Consider the following 23,143-nt stretch of genomic DNA (forward strand, 5'->3'; position numbering starts at 1 on the left):
CCCAGAATGAGGGGGTAACTAGCCAGCGGCGTGACCAGGCACTTTAAAGCCTCCCGGTGCGTTCTGACTCTTAACTCAAAAGCCTCTGTGTAGTAGCGGACCGCACCTCCCCCCACTGCTGTTCCATCCACTTGCCTGAAGATTATGGGCATCTTCAGCCGGTGCACTTTCAAATTCAATCCGTTGACGAGCACGGGGCTGATCAAACTCCGGGAGCAACCTGAATCCAGCAATGCAGTGAGCCGGGCTCGACAAGTCGATCACGGAGCACAGATCACTACCTCATACGTCATGGGACTCACCCGGATGTCCTCGATCGATTTGCTCGGGATTGGCTGGTTGCGCCTTGGGCTCTCCTCCCTCTCGCCGGAGCTCTCCCGTCCGTCCTCGCTGTCTGAGAGGTAGGCAATTCTCAGCCTCTCTTCTTCACCTCTCGCCGCTGTGCTTCTCCGTGGGGCTTTCATCGCTCTTGCAGGTTTCTCGGCTTTTTTCCCTTTCTCCGCGGATTGTAGCCTTGGGTTCTGGGGGCAGGCCGCCACGAAGGGCCCCTTCTCGCCGCACATGAAGCAGGCTTTCCCCGCAGCCTGCGACCTTGCCGAGGGGGTTAACTCCTTCCTTGCCAGTTTCCGCCCCGTTTGCCTTGCGGCGCTAGGGGGCCGCCATCTCGCCTCCACGCCACGCGGTTTGACTCTGGCCAGTTGCGCCTCCAACACGGAGACATGGGTGATCCACCCTGCCAAGGTCTCTGGGCACCCCCGCACCATGGCCCTCTCGAAGAGCCATGGGTCCAGCCCCTCCTGGAATAGCCACACAAGGAACGCTTCTGGCCAGTCGGCCAGCTTCGCCACCAAGTGCTTGAACTCCAGCACGTACTGTCACCGAGCGCGGCCCCTGCTTCAGCTCCTGGATTGCCTCTGCTGCGTGCAAGCGGGCACATTGGTCCTCGAACCGGTCCCGTAGGGCGGTGATGAAGTGGTCGAAGTCCCCCAGTTCTGGGGCCTCCGCTTCATTGAAGTCGTTCACCCACTCAGCTGCCATGCCTACCAGGAAGCAGGACACATACAGCACCCTCCAGGCATCGCTGGCAAACAGGTGCCCACACATGCCCATGCAGATTCTCACCTGGTTCAGGAAAGCGGGCAGTTGGGCAGGGTCTCCGTCGTACTTCTCTACCAGCCCCCATCTTCGCAACAGGTCCCCTTCCGCCTGTTGAGGTCGTTGGGCGGTGGTTCCAGTGGAGCCATTGGGGAGGGCTGGTCGATCGGCGCCAGCCCCTGTAGGGGGTTGGGCGGTTGCACGGAAGGTTGCGCCAGAATCCTCAGCTTGTCCAATTCCTTCCTCAGTGCGCACACTTCGTCTTCCAGCTCCCTCACCCGTTGTCCCTCACCCCATGGCATTGTCACTTTGGTCACAGTCCCCATGGCCCTCAACCATTGAGGGCGGGCTGGCAACTCAGGGGTGAACCCTCCAGCGTCTTCCCAGCTACTCCGGTCTCTCGGTGGGTCCCAGCGGTGGGCCAGTCGCCTCGTTGGGGTCTTCGGTCTGGCGCCCACTAGAGTTTCAGTGAGGGGGATTAGACGCTCCTCCTCTTCTGCTGGCGCCTCTGGTGAACTTTTCTGAAGCTCCTCAGAGGCCATGCTAAGTTGCTGGAAATTCCTCGCAGAGTTTCCTCTCCGGTGAAATCCAGTATCAGGGAGTTTTAGCAAAATGTCAAGTCCACAATGTCCAACTCTCAGTTCTGAAGCATTCTCACACAACCAGGCTTGGGTCAGATAAATACTTCTTTATTAAGAGGTACATGTAGCTTGTAAACAGAACATTGCTAAAACTAACGCCTTGGGTAAACCTCCCTCTATTTATCCCCCCTCCCCTTATTGCCTGGCGTTGTGACTCCTCTTCACCTGTTGTTGACCTCTCTCCTTCCTCCCGAGCTTCTTCCTGGTTCTTTGGGCCCCAGCTGCCTGGCCGGCAATCAAGCCAGTCTAAATTGCCCATATATGGTTAAGCTGCTTCCCAACTCCCCTTACAACCATTAACAGCCACCCCCCCCTTATTTACAAGTGGCAGAAACAAATCAATCCAACTCCCAACGAATGCAATACAATGGAAAACAACAACAGTTGGGTGATGCAGGTTCTGACAGATAGTTGGGAGCATTATCTGGAGTAGAGACAATCATGAGGAACAACTCACCCTTTGCCCTCTAGTTAATTGTTGTTTACCCTGACAACTTTTTTGCAAAGGATCAAGACCTGCTCCCTATGCCAGCTATTTTGGAAAAATACTTAAGACACAAAGTGCATCCATCAGCTCAAAAAGGCAGATGATTTCTGAAGGGGCTGGCTAAATTGTAACACAACCATTCTTTATAACAAGCATTTTGAAAATGTGGGATTTAAACCATAAGTTTGCTATTTAGCTGCTGCTAAGATGGGTACTTATAAGATGGGTGCTAAGATGGCTGCTAAGATGGGTACTTATACTTCCCCCTTCCCCAGGTACCATTTATCTCACAACTCTGCCTATAGATATCAAAATAATATTCTAGCTGCACAATTTGATAACATTGCTGAAAGGCAGTTTGAATGAATCCCAAAGAACCAAAGGCCTAAATTATGAATCTTCAGTGAGAATCAGAGATGTGCAAAATATTTTGAATCCAAACTGTGAAAACCTGAAATGCCCTATTTTGATTACAAAATAGGCTGTCCCAATAATTTTGGATGCATAGAAACATTTCCATCTCAAGCATGAAACTCTCTGTTCTGAGCTTAGAACACTTCCGTAACAATCAGAACAGCCTCTTTCAGATGGTTTCAGACGTGCTCTAGGTGAGACATTTTGGACTGAACACAGGTACTTTGCATTTCACCATTCAGATTTGAAATGTTTTACTCATCCTAAAACAAAGTATATGCAGAAACATCTAGAAAATAAGGAAACAATTTTAGGGTTGTTAAAAGGTCAGATGTGACATATAGCTATAATGTATCTGCTTCCTTCCCTCAATAATATCAAGTAGAAATCTTTCTGTAATAGGGAGCGGCTGCATTTTATTGTTACTCAAGTATCTCTGGATTTCTTTACTAATAGTAGAAGAAAAGCACACTAATATCTTCCATTAAATGGACAGAGTTACTTTCTACTTAGATTGGGGTGTTGCTTTGGATGGTCTCAGATATTCAGCATGTTAATGAAAGTTGGCAGATGCAATATTATAAGTGAATCTTTTATTTTAAAACGTAATTGAAAGGTGAAGATGATGATGATGATAAAACACAGAATAAGGCCCACCCATTACTTGAAAAGTATCTGTAACAGACAGAGAACTCTTAAATTCACGTTTCCAAGGTTAACACAAGTGAACAGTGTTTGAGTACAATCTGGAGTGTCATATCTTTATTTTTTATAGGAGAGAATGACTTTTGTTCCTTCCTGTCTGTCCCATATCATTGCCCCAGTTTGGATGCTACTGTTTCCAAAAGTCCAAAATGACCTAGATGAACTAGTCCAAGGGCAGATGATCTTCTTAAATCTTAAAGTACTCTTGATGTCAAAAGATGCTCCAGCTGTCTCCCAATCTATTTACAACAGCCCATTACTCAGTAGGAAGTTAATTCAATTTGCTTCAAGCTGAGACACTTTCATCATCACATATGTGGTTTCATCTCCTCCCTCCCAAGCCTTCCATTGTTAAAGCAGGTACTGTACATTGTTTACATTTATTCAATTGCTTAAATAGTTGAATGATGTTTAAATGACTTTGCCTGTCTAGCAGACTAAAGGGAAAGGACTAGAAGCGGAGTGCATTAGGTCAAGAATAACTTATGCTTTTATGCAGAATGTCAAGGACCACACTCGAAAAATTATGGGCTACCATTATTAGCTGATTTTCACAGTGCTGTAAGGCTCCCCTTTGCCCTTTCAAGCAGACCCCTGCCACATCCTGCTGAAGACCAAGCAGAGAGGCATCTTTGGCAGGGAAACTAAGTCTGAATGTGGCCACTTCTTGTTTGCAAGTGATTAAGTCAATGGATTACTTTCCTCCTCCAATTCATACTTAGAAAAAAACAATTAACAACTGGTTTCCACAAACTGGACCTAACTGGCTAGGAAATATCCCTGTATATATAGCTTCCTAATTAATGAAGCCACTTATCAGAAGCATCCTATGTCTGCCTGTGAATCTGGAGCTAAAAAAGAGAGAGAGAGAGAGAGAGAAGTAGCCATGCCTTGCACGGATGCCCTGGGCTGCAGAGAAAAAAGTTCAAAAATATTTCCCAGTGCAGAACTAGGTAAATTGAGTAATCAAGGAAAGATATACCTGGTGGCTTCCAGAACAGCACTTTGAACCATGGTCATAGGTACTGCTTCCATTAATTGTAAAGATGCTGCTTCCTCAGTTTTTTCCCTATATTATCTGTATTCATGTTGTTTGTCCTTAGGATGAGCCAAGATTTGGTACAGATCCATGCTCAAAGAGATATATCTGGAAAATGATCATGAAAGAGGTTCAGGATGCTTGTGTTGTCCTGACAAGACACAGGTGCACACTATTAGTTCTTGTGAAGAAGTCATGTTTATTATGATTTAGCTTATATCCTCACTTTCTCCGTTTTTACACACCCAAATCAGCTTATTGTTTTTTAAAGCTTTGGACAGAATTGTATACCATATTGTGATCTTATCCATAAGCAACTTTTTTGTATGTGGAACTGTAACTCTTTTCTGTGGTTGGAAGAGAAATTTGTGGGTTCGTGGGTTAATGCAAGTAGGCTTGCACTATCCCATAGGAAATATATTTTTTCCTTTCTTCCATTCCAGTATCATGCTTCATCTTAAGATGTTTCTGTACTTCAGATGTTTTTGAAACTCTCTGCCATATAAAAGAAGCATGTAGCCATTAAACTAGATTCACAATTATTTTGATTTCTGCTTAGAGCTATAGTTTCTGCGATATCAACTTTATTAATACATGTACAATATGTTTTCTTAAACCACTCAAATATATATTTATGTGTTCTTGCTTATATATTAGGGATTATTCCAGAATTATTTATAGTTATTAAAGATTTCAATTTTACTATTTTGCAAGTGAAGTTAAATTTATATAGGATCATGATTGAACTAGCATCTTTTATCTGACATCAGCATAGGTTTGAGTGCTTATCAAATAACCATATTAATTTCACAACTTATGAAAGTAGTTAACTGCATAATTCATACTGGCAGAAAATAATACATCAATAAAATCAGTCATTGCAGTTTCCTCACTTTAATAAGCAACAAGAATACTGAGTCTTTGGGGAGTTCATCTCTCATTTTATTTTTGCTAAGTCAAACTGTTCAAGATAATAATTAACTTTGTCACTGCATAGGTCAATGGACAGGTGACATCAAAGATGATCTCACAAACCTTCCTTCAGCTGAAGAAAAAGAAAGAAACTGTTTTTGTTATTATAATAAGGGGAGTATAGTCATAGACCATCAGACTACATGGACATTTTATAAAATTTGGGCACAAGGAACATGATCAGAATGGTGGCCTCATGCAGTGCTAGGGAGTATTCCTTCAAAACTACTGGTGTAGCAAAATATATTAATCCTGTAAAAGGGAATGGATAATAATGGAACTTCTAGATTAATATATTTAAACTGTACAAAAGTGCTTATTTATCAGTGGTATCCAGTTCCAATGAAGGTCCATTAGAGTATAAATGGAAGTATTGACACGAGGATTAATATATTTTGGTTCTCTTTCCATTTAAATTTTAAAGTTCTCATTTTCAGATTTTGCCAAATGAAGTTTAAGTTTTCATTCTGATCTTTTGTAATCTCTGGATTTGAAAGGTATTGCTTCATAGAACAAACCCAATTTCAATTTTCTTTGATGAACAAAAGGATAATCTGGCTTTTAATATTTTTTCTACTGTGCCTGGTACTTTTAACGAATGCTGTAATTCTGCCATTAAAGTTGCCTGGTCTTTTATACAGTTGTGTACATGTTTCATTTCTCTGGTATTTACTACTTTATAAAGCAGATAAATTGCATTTTACAATTTCTCCAGATAGAAAAAAAACAGATGGTGAACAATCATGTGAAAGAGAGATCTAAGCAAATAAATTAAAAACATTCTTTCTGATGTACTAGTTTATAATATGCACAGTGTTTTTTTTTATTTATTTATTTATTTATTTATTTATTTAATTAATTAATTCATTCATTCATTCAATTTTGCTTTTAAATTTAGAACACTACAAAAATATGACTCACTACTGCAATATAATGTGGTATACCTCATAATTCTGTCAACTCATTATACATGAGTCTAGCACCTTGAGATATATAGGCAGATGATAGACTGATGATAGACAGACAGATAGATAGGATTAGATTTATCCTAAAACTAGGTCTGAGACAGTTGAAACTCAAAGAGTTCCCACTGCTAAAGAGACAAGATCCAAGTTTTTGAATGCTTCTCTATATTTATTTATTTTCTTTAAAGTTCCCTGAAAGAAGAAAACCTTTGATGAGGAAGGGGTGCAAATAGAATTTAGCTCCTTATTCAAAAATATTTCCCTTACCTACAGATACAAGCTAGTCTCTCACTTCAAAATTGTGTCTTTACCTTGAACAGCCTGGCACCCCCAAGACATTTTGCAACTCCAGCTCCTGGCTTGGAATTCTGGCTATTCAATCCTCATCCCAGGCTGGAGGACACTGTTCCATTGCCTTATTTGCAATTTTTTTGCATGTAAAATGTATCTAAATAAGCTTTTCTTCCCTCAAACTTGATTATATTACAGCAGTCAAAACCTATTTCTACTATCCTACCAACACTGTGACCTTTAGAGTTGAATAGGTACAGCAATTCAGTTGAAGCTGCCAACTAGGAAGTTAATTAATGTGCCTGCAGTGGCTGTTGTAAACATGGCTGGACATTTCCATCTGGAATAGAAGAGGAAAAAACATTTTTTAAAAAAATAAAATTCTGCCACTTGTCACCTGGTAATTGCTAATAGCCTTCTGGCCTTTTTCTTTGAATCATGGACCTAGAACCAAAAGGTTCAATAATCCATTTCATTAGCTGAGAAGTTTTGCTCACATTTTAATTAAATTTGGTTATTAATTGCTCTCTTGTGCCCTTGTTACTATTTTCTGGACTCTTTTTGTCCGGTATGGAGGAGTGTGAAGGCCCCTGCACACAGCTGGTCCTTATGGCTGATGGGAATTCTCAAGGTGTTGGTTCTTCTTCACATATCAAAAACAGGTATTGTTCTCAATAATGCATCAGGGTTTTTAATATATCACCCACAAGTGGACTGCAAAACTGACATTTCTTAGTGTTCAAAATGGAAAAAGTAAATGTCGAACGTTTGGCTGGTAAGAATTAGCCAGGGATAGCAGAGAATAAGTCTGAAATTTCCAGCATGCTTAACAAGGGGAGGGGTATTATATTTCATATTTACTAGTTCAAAACACCTTTCATATTACAGGTGTAGTTCTTACTTTCCATCATGTGCTATTAGATAATTTTATAATTTCCCCCTTCTCTTTCTATTAAAGCTATATGGTTAGGATTCAAAGAACTACTTCAAGTTAATTTGAGGGCTGAATACTCTGTCATTTACAGTTTCAAAAGCAGATCCCTTGCCACATTACAGACTTTTTATGAAACTTTCCTTATTTTCTCTTTCAAAAAAGAATAGGTTGCCCTATGATAGGGTAGGGTAGGGGTGGAGGAAAAACAAAAGATCCTGGGGATCAAGCAACTCAATAAAGGTATAGATCCTAGCTTGTATGAAAAGCAAACAAAATAGACTACTTCAGAAAGGCCATTATGAAGGTACAGGAAGTGATACTCTATTTTGGGGTCTTATTTATTTTCTTGTTTCTTGGACACATATATTCAGGGAAGCTATTAAGGCTGCATAGGTATGGCATTGTCTCCTAGGCAGACCTTTGAGTTCTGCTCTACTGAGATTTGGCAGAAAGCAGACTAATTTATTTTTGACTGGATGATGGAAGAAAATTAGTGAGGTGAATGAAACTTAATATCTCCTCACTGGATGGGAAATCTTTGAATAGGATACTGGGTCCAGTACTGGCTCAAATATTTATTTAGGTATTTATTAAAGCCACACTTCACCAAAATGTTGTGCTCAAAGTAAGTAATAATAATAATATTTTAAAAAGCAAATTAGACAGCAGCTGTATAACTCAAGAAATAAATCAACTAACAAGCAATAGTCCTTTAAACAAATGTGACAGATACTACAGAGAAAGATAACAGTGAGAGGGCTAGTTTGACTTCCTCAGACAGGGAATTCCAGTGTTTGGAAGCAGCCACCCCATTAGCATGGTGGCAGTCCCAGTGGTTTGTCCCAAAGAACCTTTGAAATCCTGATGGGGCTTGTAAGAAGAAAATGTGATCTTTTAGATAGCTGGACCAAAGACACATAAGGCTTTATAGCTAATAAACAGCATCTGAATTTGTAACTAGAAACAGACTGATATCTGTGGCATTATTTTAAATAGACAAGTGTTTCCTATAATTCCCCCAGTCAATTTTTGACTACTGTATTCTGAATTAGATGATGATTCAGGCACATATACAGCATCTTACCAAAAGCAAATGAGGTGCAAAATATTTGGTGCTATCTAACAAATGAGAAGGATTGTTGCACGGGCGGTTGATATTATCTGGCTTCAGGATGTTTACTAACTTCAGAAGCTAATAACACAGACCTTTGGGAGACAGTAAGCAATTTGGTATAGGTTCAATACCTATTCCTCATGTAAGTTTCACATGGCCAAGAACAGCTCTGTCTTGCCTGGATTTAGCTTCAGTTCAGTCCATAACCTTCATGCCACAAATTTAGAACATACTATCTTCCTTGACTTTTGATAGAAAAAAAGTATATGGATGGCACCAAATCCTAGAACTATAAGCTGCTTCATCCTGCGGCTTCCTGTATATCTTAAATAGAAAGGGGAAACAACATGAAATCCCGAGGGACCGTTAGCCAGCCTTCCTCAACCTAATGTGCTCAGATATATAACAATTATAGTCCCAACCCATCTGGAGATCCCTATTGAGAAGATTGCCCTAGACCACAGGTCCCCAGTCTCTTCAGCTCATCGACCCCTTCATGAAGTTTCAGATTGTTCATCAAGCCCCAAACATTTATTACATGAAAATAAGTAAATACTACTTTAACTAATAATACTACTAATAATAATAACAACGATAGCATCAATCCCTTGGATAGCCCCATCAACTCTTGGGGGTCCATATTGACCACTTTGGAGAACCCTGCCCTGGTCCAATAGCTTTGTTGTTGAATAGGAAAACTCCTATGGTGGGAAGGCTAGACACCATAAACAATGCCTCCTAAATCCAATCTCTCCTAGGGAATGCAGAAGGATATCAAGGTTGAGGGCAGCTGTCCAGTCCCCAGCCTTAATTAACCACCAAGGTGAATAATACGCTTGTTCTTTAACCACCAAAAATAGCTTTAATCATTATTAATTGAGGTAACTTTTCTTAGGAAAAAGAAAAATCTGATCGAGTTATTTACCATTGTTAAATCCTATCTCCCTTTCCCTATCCCCTTTTCCTGGAGACTAAGCAGTGAACTTTGATCAGAACTTTGAGAAGCTATTTTCACTTAGTCCCGCAATGAGCACAGAGTAATATTCTGCTTTCAACATCCACTTGGCATCCAGGGGGCTATCACAAAGATGCTGAGCTGGTTTGTAAGGGAAGCTTCTCTTTATTTCACAGTTCAGTGATTGAATTTAGCCTATCAGATTTATCACAATTACAGTCCAACCAACTATTGGATTTTCTATCCCACGTCATGTGGATAATAGAAACTGCTAGGATTTCTTATTTGAAATTGAACTCTTTAATATTTTTTTCTTTTTTCTTTTCTTTTCTTTTCTTTCCAAACAATTCCACTAATGTTTCTTCTCCATATTGTCTATAAACTGGCCTTCATTCCCTTATTTTTCCTCATTATCTTTTATCAATCTCCTTCCTTATATATTGTGCATACTGCTGGACTTTAAAATACTAGACCAGTTTTTCTCAACTTTGGCAACTTTAAATGTGTGGACTTCCATTCCCAGAATTCCCCAGCCAGCATGGTGGGGAATTCTAGAAGTTGAAGTCCACACATCTTAAAGTTGCCAAGATTGAGAAACACCATACTGGACTAATCAAGCACGACTGAATCATTCTCTTGATAATTCCTGCAGTGTTGCTTCTGAACTCTTCTCTTCATCTCCATTCATCATCTTCCTATGTCCTGGCCTTAGATAACTCTCAATAGTGATGAATATTTAACTCATTCTTGTGTTCACTATTTTTCCGTAGTGATAAAATGCTGACTTCCTTGTATAAATATTCAAATAAGAATTTGCCATCTTAAATTGACACCAAGTTCCCCATTGGAAAGTACATCATTAAAGAGTATATATCTATATACTACTAAAACTCTTGTGTCTGTTTGTAACCTTCAATTGGGCAAAAAGGTGCATGATAGGCCAACCATTTTTGAAGCAAAGTACCTCAAATGGACTAACTTACAGAATGCCGGGACCCATTTACTCCTGTGGGAATGAAATTTGGGAAAGTTGTGGCTGCTTCAGTGCTGCCGCACTGCTGCTGTTCCACTGCTGCCGTGTTGCTGTGGTCAGCTGTGGTCACGCGATCCTTGCCATCCTTCCTGCGCATACATGCACCCTGTGCCCTCTTTCCCCACATGCACCGCAGCACCCTCCTCTGCCAACTCGCACATGGCTTGCCAGGACCTCCCCCACCCCGCTGCAGCACCCCTGTGTGCCTTACCTGGGACTTCCTCCGCTTCTGCCCCTGCGGCACCCCTGCAGCAGAGGTATCTGCACATCACACCAAGCCAAACTCAAGGGCAGAATGCAAATATGATTTGCAACACAAGTGAGTGTGTGCATCAGAGAGAAAGGGAATGGCATTTAATGGCATATACTACATATTTATAATGATGATTAAGAAAAGAGAAATATTAAAACTGGAAAATTAATGTTTTAGCTTTCATGTTTTTCAATTGCTCTACTCTAAACAGCAACTGTTCTTTCAGTCAGAGGAGCTGAAAAAGGCAGAAATCAAGCCATTTTTCTTTAAAAAGGGGGGTACAGATTAAGCCACTCCAGGAATTCTGTAAAAATTAGCATGAGTGATAAAAATGTTTTCAGTAAGCAAGATACAGTGGACTTCACTGAATTTGATGGAATTTATGGAAAAGTGGTTATACTGTAGGTTTATTAGATCATACAGACAGAATTCTAGCAATTTATTTCCACTATTCAGAATTTAAACTTTAAGTATGATGGACATAGTTTTCAAATAGGTCACTAATATTGTGCCCAAAATCCTACATTCCAATCTGCAAATTTAATATATTTTTTCTTAATTGAAATGCTTATTATATATGCTTCTAATATTTTATGTCACTCAAAAACTGTCTCCTTTGGAGGATTAAAGCAGGATTTTTTTAAAAAAAGTTTCAATTCTACAATAGAATTTAATTAGAAACACTAAACAAATTACTACCTTTAGCTCTCTGGAGTTTTTTAATGTGCACATTTAATTTTAATGCACATGAATAAAACAAGTAACATTTTAAAAACAATTTAACATACATATGTCTATCTTTGTGTGGGTCCACACTTGCTATCTCAGTCTCTTCCTTTCAGTTCAGTATTATATTTAAAGTTTTTCCTGGTCAAATATTCTGGATTGTGAGGCCTTGATGAATTCAGATCATATACCCATAGCACTTTGTACCTCTGCATGTACAGGAGAAGAGAAAATCAGATGTGCAGAAAAGACAAGTCAGAAGCTGGATGGGAAACATTTTGGATATAATCCAGGAAAGCAGGAGAGGCGACAGTTATAATAATTTTATAAATTAAAAGCATTAATTTTCATGATAACTCTGCTTAGGTAAGGAAACAAAGGTAGTCCTTGCGTAATGACCATTCGTTCAGCGACTGTTTGAATTTACGATGGTTGTGAATGAAGGAACTTATGACCCATGCCTGAAGCTGCCTTTGCAGCTGTCAGGCCTAGCCCAAAGAACTCCTGGAGCCCAAAGATCATGCAGGTTCAATCAGCAAAGTTTATTTGCCAGCACCTGGTTACAGAATCTTCTCAGACTGACTAGCAGTTCCCAGGCACAACTCTCTACTATCTTCTGGAATGTTTAGGGATGTGCCAGCTTTTTCCGCTTATCTCCAGAGCGTTGCCGTTTTCACTCCCCTTCCTCCATTCCAGTCCATCACAGCAGCACCCTTGCAGTCATGTGATTGTGATCTGGGCCGTTGGCAATTGGTTTGCACTTAGAATTGGTTGCCAAGGACCCAGTGATTATGTGATCACCAATTGCAATCTTCCCTGCTGGCTTCCCCAGAAAGTCAATGGGGAAGCTGGCAAGGAATGTTGCAACTTGCTGTCACTTGCTGAGAGGACTCCCTCTTGACTCCGGAAGCTGGCTGAAAAAGCTCTGTGCCTAAATCCAGCAGGGTTTTGGCACAGGGCATTTTCAGCTAGCCTCCAGAGTTGAGAGGACTCTCAGCATGGAGTTTTTTCAGCCAGCCCCCAGAGATGAGAGGGAGTCCTCTTGACTCGGGGGGTTGCTGAAAATGCCCTGTGATAAAATCCTGCTTGGATTTTGGCACGGAGCTTTTTCAGTCAGCCCCCAGAGATGAGAGCAAGTCCTCTCGGCTCTAGGGGCTGGATGAAAAGGCCCTGTGCCAAAATCCAAGCAGAATTTTCAGCCACAGAGGATTTTCAGCTCCAGAGTGGAAAGGCTTCAGAAACCTCTTGGCTCTGGGGCTGAAAATCCAAGCGGTTCTGAGGCCCTCACACACCTGAGTTGCACTTCACCCCTGCGTACCCTCCTCAACCCTCCAATGTACCTTCTCACACACACACACACACCCCGCAGCGCCTGGGACTTGCAACTTCTTTCTGGCTTCCCCACTGACTTGATTGTGGGAGGCTAGCAGGAAGTTGCCTCACCTAATGACCTGTGATTCTCACTTAACAATGGCAGCCGGGAGTGCCAGGAGTGCCGGGATTGAGGTTGCTAAGTGAAGCATTTGTGTGATGGCTCACTGAACAACTGCATTGCTTAGCAACTTAAATTCTGGTCCCAATTGTGATTGTTAAGCAAGGACTGCCTGCATCCCTGAAATGACGACCCAATGGGCTGCTGCGGTCAGCTGCGGTTATATGATTGTCATTTACAATGCTTCCTGCCAGGAAAGTCAATGGGGAAAGCCATCAGGAAGTCAGAAGTTGCTCCCATTCCCACTGTTTTTTGCCCTTGTTCATTCTATTTGTCTGTTTAGGCAAAGAAATATCTCTGAAATGAACCAATGGGTCACAGGTTATCTAGTTGATAGATATGAGTTGTGTGATACTGTGACATGAAATTGACTCAGAGCTGTAATCTGCATCATTGCCCATCTATTATAACTTTCAGCTTCTGCAAAAACATTTAAGTTTGGCTTTTTGCTGCCAGGACGTTATCTGACCTTGGTACAGAAGCACACACTAGCATAAGTGTGAAATACTGTTTCTCAGAATATAGCTCATAGTGGATTTGCTTGAAATGGATTATATAATTGTCCACTTTCTACCATAGTTGAGCCTTTGATTTTACTACAGTATTAGGATATTCAGTATCATTAACTCAGGCATTGGGAACTTTTGGCCTACTGGCCAAATCTGGCCTTTCTCCTTTTCTAAAGTCCTGAACCTTTTCCATCCCCTGATCAACAGATAATGTAAGATGAAAGCATTTCCTTTAACATTCACCCCAAAGCTATTTAAAGCTACATTGCCCTACAAGGAGGTTGAAAATTGTCCTCATTGATATAAACACAGGCTTTTAAAAAGTCTGTTAGTGAGAGTACCATGTGTGTTTGCACAGACATGGATTAAGAGGAGAAAAAGGGCATGAATAGAGTTGATATGTGGGAAAGGGAGAGGTTTTACATCCTGGGGTCCGCATACCCATTTTGTTTTACAGTCATGTGCATGGCTGCATGGCCCAGAATCAGTTTAATTCCTCACAAAATTAGTTCCTATGTGCATATATGCAGGTTTTGATCTGTTTTTGAAATAGTGCCACCTTTTGGCTCTATCTTACTTTGTGTGCAATGATTTATTGTAGCAAATGGATGTTGAAGAGAAGTTGGGTTACAACTACTACAGCTTTAAAAACATTGTTTCCCTTGTCTTTCTCTGACTTGCAAGGATTCCAGCAGTCCAATTCAAGCCAGAACATATTTTTCTTTATCCACACTTTTTATATAATGATCTCAGCTGAGAGGAAAATATTTATAAAGGGAAGCATAGTATAACAGCATTGCATCCCCAGAAACACTCCAAAAATAGCTTGCCTGATTATCATCTTGAGAGAAAATATGATAGTCTACTGATATGAAAAAACTGCATTTATGTTACAATGAAGCTGAAATTTGATTGGTCAAATCATATATTTTAAAATGGAAAGCTTTTGTTTGTACTTTTATGTTGGTAAACAAAATTAAGAATAATTTCAGAAGCTCAGCAGAATTTTGATTCATTTTAAATATTGCCTACATAGAACTCCAGTTCAAACTATGTTATTACTGAACATATTCATGTCATTCAACATTTTCCAAACTGTAATTCAAAAGTTTTCATATGTACAAATGCCACAACACTGGTAATTATTACTTCTAAAGACTGTTTCAGTTTGGAACTACCCTTGTTAGCTATCCATTTTGTAATATTGCATGCATTTTGGTAGGGGTAATGTTATATATTTCAAATATTTAATTAGGGATCATTTCTGACATAGCTCTTTGTTGCCAGATAGTTGTCATTATCCACTCTGGTCTGCTTAAGGGATGCTTCAGTCAAACGTGGTGCCCAGATGTAGTTCATGATGCAGAACAAAAGACTTAGGTTTTCCTGTAGGAATGCATGAGAAAAATCACGGATGGATGTAACGTTGAGGTTTCTTAAGATTATGGAATGCGATTTATAGCCAGACCAGAGTTTTAAGGCAGGGGGAATAAATTATTGTAAGGGTTTTTGAGCTATATTCTTTTACAATATCATTTTTAAAAATAATGCCTATAACCTTATTATTTTTAGGCACAGTGTCCTGAAAAGTGCAGCAATAAAAGCAGTAAAAACCTGTGCTGTGCAGAACAGCCTTGCCATTAAACACACTTTGAATTGTTTCCAGAATACAATTGAAGATCCACCATGACATATCAACATGGTGTGATACAATCCTAGTAGTCTATCTAGTTGGTGATCATCTGCCACATTTTGCATCATTTGGAGCTTCTAAACATTGTTCATGGTTAGCTCTATATAGAATATATGTAATCATGGCTAACCAAGGCATAGATAACTATGAAAATCCAGTCAATCAAGTGCTGTTGCAGCAAACATGTTCCTTGCCACTGCTTTCATATGGAGATTTATAAATAATTGGAACTCTTTCAAGTGGTGCACAACGCCATTCAGAATCCCAAAATTGGATTTCTATTGACCAACCACACCTCCATCTTATGTAATTTATTTTCCATTTGTTCACTCTCATTCAGTGCATTACGAAGCTTAGACAATGTCCTTGGATAAGGATGGCCTAAGACAAAGGCACTCAAATGTATTTATCCTTTGAATGATGTCCTAGGGAGTGCATTCAAAAATAGTGGATAGCATCAGTATGAAAATGCAATTTGCTTTCATCTCATTTACATTTGAATATATTTGAATATCTTTAATATGCTCCAGTTATGGATCTGATAAGCATGTGCAGAGTACAAGCCATTTCAAGTGTTCTTGTTTGGAACAAAACATGCTTTTTGAGTATTCTATTTGAAGAGCACCATGTGGCCATTTCAAGTGGCATTGTTTTAAATGTTCAGTGTGGTTCCAGGTGATATGTTTGGAGTGTTATTTTGCCACTTGTCATATTTTAAACTGTAATTCCGGGAGCAAAACAGCAGCAAGGAATGGTAATCTCTCAGAAGCTTTTGGTTTTGTTTGGGTGGGCGGTAATAGAGTTCTGGAACGGAGCAGCAGGCTTCTAAAGAACATATGGGGTTCTGAGGCAGTCATTCTGGACCTGATTGCTGTTGATGGATACCTAGAGAGGAATATCAGGTCAAGGAGGCTGTGTTTTCATCATGCGTAAATGCACAACAGCCAATATAGACACTATCCAGAAATTTGTCTTAATGGGTAGGGCAAAACTTAAAGGGCAAAAATAAACTTTTTTTCTTAAATCGCTCTCTCAGTTTTAGATCTTATTTCTACACACATTATTACCATTTGGTAGACTTCTTAATATTGTCACAAGGACATGTTTTAGAGTTGTAAGCACTCGAAGAAAAATGGTACAGAAAGAACCAGGAATTATAGAAAGACAGAAATCAGCTGGAAAGAGAAACTGGCAATTGACAACTTTATATCTATTCGTCCATACTTATTCCTGCTATTTGTACTATGTATCTCACCACTTATCAGTAACTGCTTATTTTGCCCTGAATTTTGAAATGCTTTGCTGGTCCCTGAGCTCAGTTTTGGCAAAGAAGTTTCAGTCAAAGTGCAGGTAAGCAAAGAACTCATATGCCAAAATGCCACCTTTGAATGTTTGCAGTTTTGTTCTCCTGGAACGCTTTTCAAGTTATTTTGAAATTTTGAATTACCTTTGCCCTTTCTGCTCTTTCTTTTGTTCTGCCTGAAACCCAGATAGAAACTGATAGCCAAGGAACCAAAACCAAGCAGTGCCACCGTCATCTATTCAGTCCTAAAGAAGTATTCCAAGAATGATGGGTATGGCTTGTGAAGTGTATGATTTCAAATGGGTGATGGTGGCTTATGCACATTGGGGTTGCTGGGCAAAGGAGAGGGTCCCCAGAAGTAGAACTGGGATATTACTTTGGCAAAAGTGAAGAAGTCACCATACATGGGTCATTTCTGTTAATACTGAAGTTGACAAACTATGCAGCCAAAATCCCCTCCCTTTTTTCTCTCCTTCTAGCCTTTCCCATCTGGTTGCCTTCTTTAGAACAAAAAAAAAAAAAAACTCTAAAGGAAAGTCCTGAACCAAGGATCTTTGGATGATGTCAGGGAAAGCACAAGGCACCCAAATCACATATCTAAAGAGCCAGCATGTATGGGCTTCTTTGAAATACAGCCATTTCAAGCTCTCTACTAGAGTTGTTGTTGTTTAGTCGTTAAGTCGTGTCCGACTCTTCGTGACCCCATGAACCATATTGCGCCAGGCCTTCCTGTCCTTCACTGTCTCCCTGAGTTGGCTCAGTTTCATGCTCATTGCTTCAGTGATGCTATCTAACCATCTCATCCTCTGCCGTCCTCTTCTCCTTTTGCCTTCAATCTTTCCCAGCATCAGGGTCTTCTCCAAAGAGATCTCTCTTCGCATTAGGTGACCAAAGTATCTGAGCTTGAGCTTCATTATCAGTCCTTCCAATGAGCAATCAGGGTTGATTTCCTTTAAGATTGACTGGTTTGACCTCCTAGCAGTCTAGGGGACTCTCAAGAGTCTTCTCCAGCACCACAGTTCAAAGGCATCAATTCTTCGGCGCTCAGCCTTCTTTATGGTCCAGCTCTCACAGCCATACATTACTACTGGAAAAACCATAGCTTTGACTATGCGGATCTTTGTCAGCAAGGTGATGTCTCTGCTTTTTAGTATGCTATCTAGGCTTGCCATAGCTTTCCTCCCAAGGAGCAAGCGTCTTTTAATTTCATGGCTGCAGTCTCCGTCTGCGGTGATCTTGGAGCCCAAATAAATGAAGTCTGTTACTGCTTCCATTTCTACCCCTTCTATTTGCCAGGAATTGATGGGTTCAGATGCCATGATCTTAGTTTTTTTAATGTTGAGTTTCAAGCCAGCTTTTGCACTCTCCTCATTCACCCTCATCAAGAGGCTCTTTAGTTCTTCTTCACTTTCTGCCATTAGGGTGGTATCGTCTGCATATCTGAGGTTGTTGATGATTCTCCCTGCAATCTTAATTCCGGCTTGTGATTCTTCCAGCCTGGCATTTCTCATGACGTACTCTGCATATAGGTTAAATAAGCAGAGTGACAGTATACAGCCTTGTCGTACTCCTTTCCCTATTTTGAACCAATCGGTTGTTCCATGACTGGTTCTAACTGTTGCTTCTTGGCCCGCATACAGATTTCTCAGGAGACAGGTAAGGTGGTCTGGTACTCCCATCTCTTTAAGAATTTGCCACAGTTTGTTGTGATCCACACAATCAAAGGCTTTTGCATAGTCAATGAAGCAGAAGTAGATATTTTTCTGGAACTCTCGTGCTTTCTCCATGATCCAGCGAATGTTGGCAATTTGATCTCTAGTTCCTCTGCCTCTTCGAAACCCAGCTTGTACATCCAGTAGTTCTCGGTTCATGTATTGCTGAAGCCTAGCTTGTAGGATTTTGAGCATAACCTTGCTAGCATGTGAAATGAGTGCAATTGTGCGATAGTTTGAGCATTCTTTGGCATTGCCCTTCTTTAGAATTGGAACATAAACTGACCTTTTCCAATCCCGTGGCCACTGTTGCGTTTTCCAAACTTGCTGGCATATTGAGTGCACCACTTTAACACCATCGTCTTTTAGTATTTTAAATAACTCAGCTGGAATACTGTCATCTCCACTAGCTTTGTTGTTAGCAATGCTTCCTAAGGCCCACTTGACTTCACTCTCTAGGATGTCTGGCTCAAGGTCAGTGATCACACCAGCGTGGACATCAGGGACATTAAGATCTTTCTTGTATAGTTCTTCTGTGTATTCTTGCCACCTCTTCTTAATCTCTTCTACTTCTGTTAGGTCCCCGCCTTTTTTGTCCTTTATCATGCCCATCTTTGCACTAAACGTTCCTTTCATATCTCCAATTTTCTTGTAGAGATCTCTAGTCTTCCCCATTTTCGATTTCTTTGCATTGTTCATTTAAGAAGGCCTTCTTATCTCTCCTTGCTATTCTCTGGAAATCTGCATTCAGTTGCTTATATCTTTCCCTTTCACCCTTGCTTTTCACATTCCTTCTTTCCACAGCTATTTGTAAAGCCTCATCAGACAGCCATTTTGCTTTCTTGCATTTCTTTTTCTTTGGGATGGTTTTAGTTGCTGCCTCCTGTACAATGTTACGGACCTCCGTCCATAGTTCTTCAGGCACTCTGTCTACCAAATCTAATCCTCTAAATCTATTCATCACCTTCACTGTGTACTCACAAGGAATATGATCTAAGTCATACCTGAGTGGTCTAGTGGTTTTCCCTACATTCTTCAATTTAAGCCTAAATTTTGCAGTAAGAAGCTCATGATCTGAGCCACAGTCAGCTCCTGGTCTTGTTTTTGCTGTCTGTATAGAGCTTCTCCATCTTTGGCTGCAAAGTATATAATCAATCTGGTTTCGGTATTGACCATCTGGTGATGTCCATGTGTAGAGTCGTCTCTTGTGTTGTTGGAAAAGAGTGTTTGCTATGACTAGCTTGTTCTCTTGACAGAACTCTATTAGCCTTTGCCCTGCTTCATTTTGTACTCCAAGGCCAAACTTGCCTGTTATTCCGATTACTCCTTGACTTCCTACTTTAGCATTCCAATCCCCTATGATGAAAAGGACACCTTTTTTTGGTGCTAGTTCTAGAAGGTGTTGTAGGTCTTCATAGAAGCGGTCAACTTCAGCTTCTTCAGCATCAGTGGTTGGGGCATAGACTTGGATAACTGTGATATTGAATGGTTTGCCTTGGATACGCACTGAGATCATTCTGTCATTTTTGAGGTTGTACCCCATTACTGCCTTTCCCACTCTCTTATTGACTATGAGTGCAACTCCATTTCTTCTAAGGGTTTCTTGTCCACAGTAGTAGATATAATGGTCACCCGAATTAAATTCACCCATTCCCGTCCATTTCAGTTCGCTGATTCCCAAGATGTCGATGTTCAATCTTGTCATCTTATGTTTGACCACATCCAGCTTGCCTTGGTTCATAGATCTTACATTCCAGGTACCTATACAATATTGTTCTTTACAGCATCAGACCTTCTTTTCGCTTCCAGATACATCCACAGCTGAACGTCCTTTCGGCTTTGGCCCAGCTGCTTCACTCTTTCTGGAGCTACTTGGAATTGCCCTCCGCTCTTCCCCAGTAGCATATTGGACACCTTCCGACCTGAGGGGCTCATCTTCCGGCGTCATATCTTTTAGCCTTTTAACATTGTCCATGGGATTTTCTTGGCAAAGATACTGGAGTGGGTTGCCATTTCCTTCTCCAGTGGACCACATTTTGTCAGAACTCTCTGTCATGACCTGTCCGTCTTGGGTGGCCCTGCACGGTATAGCTCATGGCTTCACTGAGTTACACAAGGCAGTGATCCATGAAGGGGCTACTAGAGTTAGAAATGTTTAAAATCTCATTTAATTTGTGTTGCAATTTTTGTCTTTGGCATTATGAGCAGTGGCACATTTAGTGTTTTTCAGGATAATATTTTCATCCTTGAAGCAGATAACCTGATCAAATAATTCACCAATGTTATTCTTTTTTGCTTTTAGGACAACACTTCAATCTGCTGGAATATTGTGTACCATAAAGATGGGGTTGCCTAGCACAGCTTTCCACTGTTTGAGGAGGAAACAAAATTATTTTGCAAATTGAACTTTAGCCCATTAGTTAAGCCACTTTAGAACAGGTATTTGTTCTTTTTTTTTGCCTGTGTTGTGACAAGCAAGATCCCAAATAACTATGTCCTAAAATGGGTAGTCAAAGACCAAACAAGAAGGAAGCAGGCCTGATGTTAATCTTAAATATTGCCCAGAATCTTGTCAAAGATACAAAAGTTACCCAAAAAGTTAAAAATAACAACTATTAATGCCATTGTATTCAGCATATACATACATGGACAATTGCCCACCGCCCCCCCACCCCAAGCTCCAATATAGTCACATTTGACTTCAAAGGAGCAAACTTTTGAAGAGGATTGGAAGGAGAGAGTTGAAAGGGAGAATAAAGAGGGAAGGTCAGGTAAAATGCTTGCTATAAATCAGGAAAGATGCTGTTAAGTTCAAGGGTGGCTAATGTGCAGAGTATGAGAAGCTGTTACAGGCAAGATGTCTTCTTCAAAAAGTGGAAGTTTTGTCCAAATGAACATTGCAAAAAAGAACATAAACTTTGACAAAAGAAATATAGTCAGTAAAGGATGAAAAAGAGGCTTTACAATCATATGGGAAAAAGCATTAAGATGAACAAGAAAAAAAAAAAAGATTAAAGCAGGAAACTGATCCAGGAAATTGTTGCATGGCAGAAGTTCAAAATGAAATAAGGGAACTGCAGAGAAACCAAATAAATCCCTTGCATCTGTCTACTATGGAAGATGTTAGATAGAAACCTGGGCCTGAACTACTCTTTTCAGTAGGGAAATAAAACAACTGTAGAGGTTACAAGAAATGATTTTATAAGCCTAATACAAAAATTAAGAAGGAAATGGCAGTTGTACTTCAAGGCAAGTAAGAGCAAAGTGGTGCACATTGGCATAGAGAATACAAAGTTCATATATACTTTAATAGGCCTGAACTTGCAGTGAATAATAAGAAAATAGATGCTGTAGCAGGAATCAGTAGGAAGGCAATTAAAGTAAAATGGCCTTTTATATAAATCTGTAGTGTGACTATATTTAGAATACATGGCTAAAAGAATGTTGCAGAGTTTGGGTTTCTTCTAAGGTAAGGTTTTAACTATTAAGTTTCTCTATGACTAGCTAAATAAGGATAGATTTTTTGAGACTAGGAAGCAAATGTAATATTTTATTTTATAATTTATACTACTGTTTTGGTTATTGTCATTAACTGTTGCATATTATCTTGATTTTAATAATGATCTGAATGTTTAAATTCACATAAGATATGTTACTATGTAGAACCAAACCAATGTAACTCTGAAATTTTTACTTAATGTCATAATGCTTGCAATCTTCCTCATTAACTTTTTTACTTTTTCTACTTTAATCTCTTTTCTTTCTTGGATATTTATTTATTTATTCATTAATTCATTCAAAGGATGTTGTAGAGATGGAGAAGATACAGAAAAGAATAACCAAAAGAATAAGGTGTTAGAGAAGTTCTCTTGTGGAGAAGAAAACAATGTTTCTAACTTTTAAGTTTCCTGTGAAGGTGAATTAGAAAAAGCAGGATAAAAGTTTATCCTGTCCTTATTGCAATGTACTATTGGAATACTCTTTAAAATGCCTATCAAGTAGCTTTATATCATCTTCACATTCCAGATGTGAAAGAGATGATATGTTGTCCTCGGTTTGGCCAAAATAACTAGTTAATTGTGGAAATGGGATTTAAACATATTGTTCCACTAGCATATAGCTAAATGAGGTTCCATAGGCTATGCTATAATTTCTATCATCCTAATAGAAGCAGAGATCTATTTCATCAATTTTTGACAAAAGAAATGGCCTGCTATGTACCTGTGCACCATGGAAAAATTGCCTGAATTATAGTAAGAGTGTTATGAAAAGCTTCATCATGTTTAATGACTAAAAAATGATTTCTCAGAACTGAGTTTTATTTTAAGCAATATATTATGTTTCCTAGTGTGATGTACTTTCCAGCCTCATTATGCGAAGTTATTCTTTTATTAAAGAACAGCACTGTAATTCAGGGAAGTGTTTCAAGGAGAAAGATTTTGAAAATCTACTATAAAAGAGTAGTGCAGCACCCATGTTTTTGATTAGCAGGAAGGAAAGCATTGTAAAGCATTCACATAATATCATTTTTCCTCAGAAAGCATATACAGTACATAAATATGCACATACTTATGGGAGGCAGGGCTAGCTTGCATGCCCCAACAGTAAGATGACAAAGGAATTGTTTGTTCTCAATGGCCACCATTTGGTATGACGACATTTTAGGACAGTGTTTCTTAACCTTGGAAACGTTAAGATATGTGGACTTCCCCATGCTGGCTGGGGAATTCTGGGTGTTGAAGTCCATGTATCTTAAAGTTGCTAAGGTTGAGAAACACTGTCCTAAAACAGTGAAGAATTAAGTCTTATT

At 39.9% G+C, this 23,143-nt stretch overlaps 1 long non-coding RNA gene across 2 annotated transcripts in view; it reads left to right on the forward strand.

Moving 5' to 3' along the window:
- The first annotated feature begins 346 nt into the window (after window positions 1-346).
- Window positions 347-23,143, forward strand: part of LOC112543013 (uncharacterized) — a 29,890-nt gene continuing 7,093 nt past the window's right edge. Inside the window, exons 1-2 of one of the 2 annotated variants that reach the window (XR_015797852.1) lie at window positions 347-401; window positions 20,636-20,772. This is a non-coding gene — a long non-coding RNA (uncharacterized LOC112543013). Of the gene's footprint in view, window positions 402-16,812; window positions 16,893-20,635; window positions 20,773-23,143 lie in introns of those variants that run through there. The other variant, XR_015797853.1, reaches the window with a different exon arrangement.

Source organism: Python bivittatus, unplaced genomic scaffold (assembly GCF_059951505.1).
Source record: "Python bivittatus isolate LINGU-HERP-01145 unplaced genomic scaffold, Pbiv_v1 ctg000610_np1212, whole genome shotgun sequence".
Taxonomy (NCBI): Eukaryota; Metazoa; Chordata; class Lepidosauria; order Squamata; family Pythonidae; genus Python; species Python bivittatus.